Genomic DNA, 5616 nt, shown 5'->3' with positions numbered 1-5616 from the left:
GCCAAGTTTCATACCTATAATAAATAACCCTTTATAAAAATAACTGAATAAAATATTAAATTATAAGTTACTAACAAATTGTAAAAAAGATGTCAGGCATTGATGATTAAAAAGAAAATCAAATTCATTGAAGTGACTTTGGATAATCTGTAAAACCGTTTCTAAATAGAAAAAAAAAAAGGGGTAGTTAATTTATCCAACGAATAAAAACAAATAATAAGATTAAAACAATTGATCAGAAGAAGAAAAGAAAAACGCGTAGCTGTCCTACGCGTCTTTGGTCCACTACTCAAATTGTTATTTATGTTAAATTTATGTTAATTTTTTTTAAAAAAAACATATATATATATATAAATAATAGTCACAAAAAGAATTTTTTTTATTAATTTTAATTATTACATAACAGGATATTTGAATATGTTATCAAAATAACTACTACTTAACATGTTTCTTACCAACCATGAAATTAAAAAAATTGGTTAAATTCATAAAGATAAAAACTATGAAAAAAAATATGTACACAAAAATAGTTAAAAAAAAATAACCAAATATAAAAAAAAAATTAGAATCAAACTCATTAAAAAATATAAATAATAAATTAAAAAAAAATCGATCTAATATATAAGTATATTTCTTCAATATTGTGTTTATGGTATGATTATATTTTATTTTAAATATCAAAACACAATAATAAATTTCTATTATAGATTTTAATTATATAATCATATAATTAATTTATTAGTGTATTTTCTTTCTTTTCTTTTCTTTTATTTTTTAATAATATTTTTTTCATGCAATGACAAATTATTTTTGTTACTTGAGGTATTAGATTTGGACTGCAGTTGTCAACGAGATTTGAAAGCATAGAAACAAAACAATATTTAAAGGGGGTGTAATAGATGTATTGGAAGTGTTTGCTTTGGTGCAACTAAAGGTTTGATCTTGAGTTACATCTAAGTTGCAGGCTATGATTTTTTCCTTCTCTGATTGTGTATTGACCTTTTGGTCTGTATAGGGATGATGTCATGATGTTTTTGTTTGGGAATAAGTGTGAGTGTCGTAGGTAGTTTTTTCCGGATTTAATTAAGGAGAGGTATCTTTAGGCGTGGGCGGGATGTGTTGAGAAAAAAATGTTAAAGGTTGTGTGCTTTGTATAAGGATTGGATCAACCCTAAAATGGTTCACATTTATTCATTGTTTATTGCTGATAAAAAAAACTTGAAGTGTCAGTATAACTGAGACGTGAAGTTGCACAGTGATACCTAACATGAAAGCTTTTATTTTAAAAAAAATAGCTGACAAATTTTTATTATAAAATATTTAACATTTGAAAAAATGTTTTGTGATTTAAAAAAAAATACTTAACAGCTTCATGGTAAAAAATAATTATCAATTAAATCAGTTTAATTTAATAAATATTTTATAATAAATTAAATCTAACTGAACAAAAATACATTTAATTTTTACATGTAATTTAAATAAGTATTTAATAAATATGTGAATCAAACAAAACACCAGCATCCCTCATTACAATTAATAATTAAATTTAATAAACCCATGCATTCTAAACATCCAAAAATTCATTGATTGTCACTAATTACTTTTTCCATTTTCAGTTTTTTCCTTCCCAGGACCACAGATTCTGATTTGATAATTTTTCCATGAGACGCGTGCATAAAACAACCATGGTGTCTTTATGCACCATTACAAGGAAAGTTATTAAATGAAAGCGCGTTTCCATTAAAGTGAACCTCGGTTTATTTTCATCATCATTCACCCATCACAAACAAATATTATACATACATACATATATATATACATACATACATATATATACATACACACATATATATATATTCACAGTTCATTTCCCTTTGAAGTGATTAAGAGTTCCAAAGAGTGATGGCTTACTACAGTCAAAATCCTCCTCCTATGTCTGGGCCTCCTCCTCCTGCTCCAATGGGTTTGTTCTTAAACCCTAAACCTTGTTAACTGTGTTTTATTTACTCATGAATTCAGTTAATTATATGTGAATGTTACTGATGTTTTGTTGATGTTTGTGAAAGATTAATTATCTAATTAATGGAATCTCTGTAGGGTACCCTCCACCAGGTTATCAAGGAGCTCCTCCTCCTCAACCACAAGTTTTTATGACTCAAGCTCCACCTGCACAACAAGGAAATGGCTCACAGGCTACAGGTGCAATGGCTGGATGGTATGTGCTTTCTAAAGACTTTCATATATATACATAATTCAATTAACACTTTAATCTTTTGATTAAGATATATATGTTCCTGTTTGCATTTTAAATACACAAAATTAGTTGAAGGGTGAATAAAAATCTTCAAAAAAAAATTGTTGAAAGAGAGTTTTTTTTTTTTTACTTTAAATACCATCTTGTACCCAGAATCTTAAGACTTGGTGGTAAAGGAAAAACAATGAAAGAAAAATTATAGCTTGGTTTTGGATGAATAAGAATTTTTTTTATTATAGTTTTTAATAGCGGCTATCTAAATATAAAAATATTATTTTAATATTAGTTGGGAAAATATTTATAAATAAAATAAATTATTTATAAAAGAATCTTTTTGATTTGTATAAAAAGAAATTTCAACAAAAATTTATTACAAAAGTTATTTAAAAGTAAAATATTATTTTAATGTTAACTTTCACATATCTGAGTTGTTTAATTTTTTTCTTTTTAAACTCTTGTAAATATTTTTTTTTAATTATAAACGATGCAATTGCCCATTTCGATATATAAAAAATAATTAATTTTAAAAAAATTTAAAAAATAAATTTCATAATTTTTTTTATACATATCAACGTGATGGAAGAAAAAAAAATCTATTTTACGTATCAACAAAAGTTATCAACTTTTCAAAAAAAATGTGAAAACAAAAATAGATATTTTCACATTAAATAAATTTTGTTATGATGATTTATCTAATCATTCGAACCATAGCAATGAAGAAAAAAGAAAAAATTGAACAATAAATTTATAAATAAAACAAAATTGACAGATAAGGAATTAATTTCTCTCTATATATTTGAAAATCGATTTGAGTTGTTTAATACATTATAAATTCTTTTCTTTTTAAGATATGAGTTGTTTAATACATTATAAAAAAAACTATTAAATATAGACTATTTTTTAAAATAAAAATAATTAATTATATTAATTAAACTAGATATTATTTTAAAGATTACAAATTATTAATATTTAAACTATTTTTGTATTATTAATAAGTAATTTTTGAATTAGTATTTAATTGACTATTAATTATATAATAAATATTTTTTTCTTTAAAATTAATCTTTATTTAATAAGTTTATTGTAGTGATATCAATGCTCTTATAAATGAAAAAGATTATTTATTTTTCAATTTATAAATTTAAATTTAAGTAATATATATATATATATATATATATATAACGTATGTTAAAATAGTATTTATTTATAAACAGCTATGGTAAGCAATTTTAATTAAAATTGTTGAAAAATATAATTTATATTAAAACAAAGTCCTATTAAAAACAACTCCTGAGTACTACTTGTAGGGATATGTGTACCTACTTGTTTGCATAACTTTTTACAACTCTTGAAAATAAAGTTATATTGATGTATTTTTCATAAGAAAATCATGAAATAGAAATTTATTTTATAGAAATAAAATAATTAGTTATTATAGTGACTAAATTAGAGACATTTTGGAGAATAAAAGATTATTGGTTTTTAAATTAGTATCTACTATTGTTAAATGATTTTTAAATAATTGATAGTTAAAACCTTAGTAGCTAATTAGATATTAATTTAAAAACTATTTAATAATAATAAAAACTAATTTAGAAACTATTTTTGTTTAGTTTTTAAAATGGTGTCTAATTTAGTAATTATAACAACTAATTATTTGTTGTCTGTAAAATTAGTCTATTTCATGATTTTCTTGTAGTGTTGGTTTTATTATAAAATAATAATTTTATATATAGTTACATTTACAAATCAATTGAGTGTAAGTGTTAAATTACCTCTATTTTAATTTTAATTTATTTTTACTTTAATCTTTTATTTTTTTTCTTTATTAATAAATAAATTTAAATTTAATTTAATTTTATAAAACTGTCTTATCAAGTAAAATTTGTATTTATTTATATATATTGGAAAAGATATATAAGCAATTGTGTTTAATTTGTTTATATTTATTTGTGTTGATTTTTGTTATGTTGTAGCCTTGGAGCGTTGGGGTGCCTCTGTTGTCTGGAATTGTGCTGCTGCATGGAGTGCTTCGAGATGTGTTGTTGATCTTCATCACATATCAATCCATATCTTCAACCTTTCCCTTTTTTTTCTCTTTTAACTTTAAATTTGGTGTTCTTCACTCCTTTTTAGTTTGAGACATGAGTCACATTGCATAAATTTTATATCTCAAGCAAGAAAATTTACATTTAATAAATTATCATGACTAAGAGCATCTAAAATTCTCATAAACAATACTCTCCACTTTTTATTTTACTTTCAACGGATTAATTATGTCATATCATTCTTAAATAATTCATATCAAAATTTTACAAGTTTTATTTGAAAGAATAGTCCTTATAAATGCTTAAATAAATTTTACTATCTTTTTTATAAAATGCAATTATTTTTTTGTTAAACATATGTTCAAACGATTAAAAAAAATCAAGTGTACTTTTAGATTTTAAATTGTAATAATATTACTAGTGTTTTTGTTATGATGCAATTTTCCATGGATTATGAAAATAATAAGTCATGGACAAAGTTTTACGACTTCACTTTTTAAAAGTCGTCGTAATTAAAGATATATTTAACAAAAAAAACAAAGAATTCTTAAGGGGAAAACACAATTTTAATTGTGAAAAATAAGTCTTGCTTAATCATTTTAAAAATGGTCACAATGAAAGATATATTCAATCAAAAAATAAAGAATTTTTAAGGAAAAACATAACTTTAATTGTGAAAAAAAGTTTTGTTTAATAATGCGATCATGATTTGCTTTAATCATTATTTAATTTTTTAAAAATATTAAAATTGTCATAAATAATACAATTTTAATGTAAAAGTAATATGTAAAAATTAAAAAATGAATGAACACCTGTAATAATGTTCACAATGATTTTTATTACGAAGTGGATTTAAGCCTAACTCAACCCCATAAAACTGGCCGATAGCGGGTGACCTGAGAAGCCCACCAAACACTCGCTAGGATAGACTTTAAATGGCTCTGATACCATATTACGAAGTGGACTTTAAGCCTAACTCCAACAATTTTATCAATCTATAATTCTCACATACACATATTCATACAATTATATAGAAAAATAGACACTTACCTTAATCCATGAGACCTGACTAGTTTTTTTTACTTCCTTTATCTCAATCTATCTCTTGGCAATTCCGTTATTTTCACCCATCTTCTTGGTGGTGATTTTTCATTAGGTATATTTTTCACTTTAATCAGTGAACCCTTTATTCTATTATTATTATTATTAAATCACATTTGGATCCAAAGTTCAAACTCTATATTATGACTCATATTATAGAAATTAATTTACATAATTTCTTACAATTTCACCTATATATGACTTTTGTTTATT

General features: G+C 23.2%; 1 long non-coding RNA gene across 1 annotated transcript; it reads left to right on the top strand.

Annotated features, from left to right (window-relative positions):
• The first annotated feature begins 1754 nt into the window (after nt 1-1754).
• Nucleotides 1755-4454, top strand: LOC150025184 (uncharacterized). Its single transcript, XR_016515740.1, has 3 exons — nt 1755-1963; nt 2098-2215; nt 4231-4454. It is a non-coding gene; the product is annotated as an uncharacterized LOC150025184 (long non-coding RNA).
• Nucleotides 4455-5616: the final 1162 nt, after the last annotated feature.

Source organism: Phaseolus vulgaris, chromosome 9, assembly GCF_051622355.1.
Source record: "Phaseolus vulgaris cultivar YP4 chromosome 9, ASM5162235v1, whole genome shotgun sequence".
Lineage (NCBI taxonomy): Eukaryota > Viridiplantae > Streptophyta > Magnoliopsida > Fabales > Fabaceae > Phaseolus > Phaseolus vulgaris.
The sequence above is the reverse complement of the archived record's forward strand: the minus strand, read 5'-3'. Positions and strand labels throughout refer to the sequence as shown.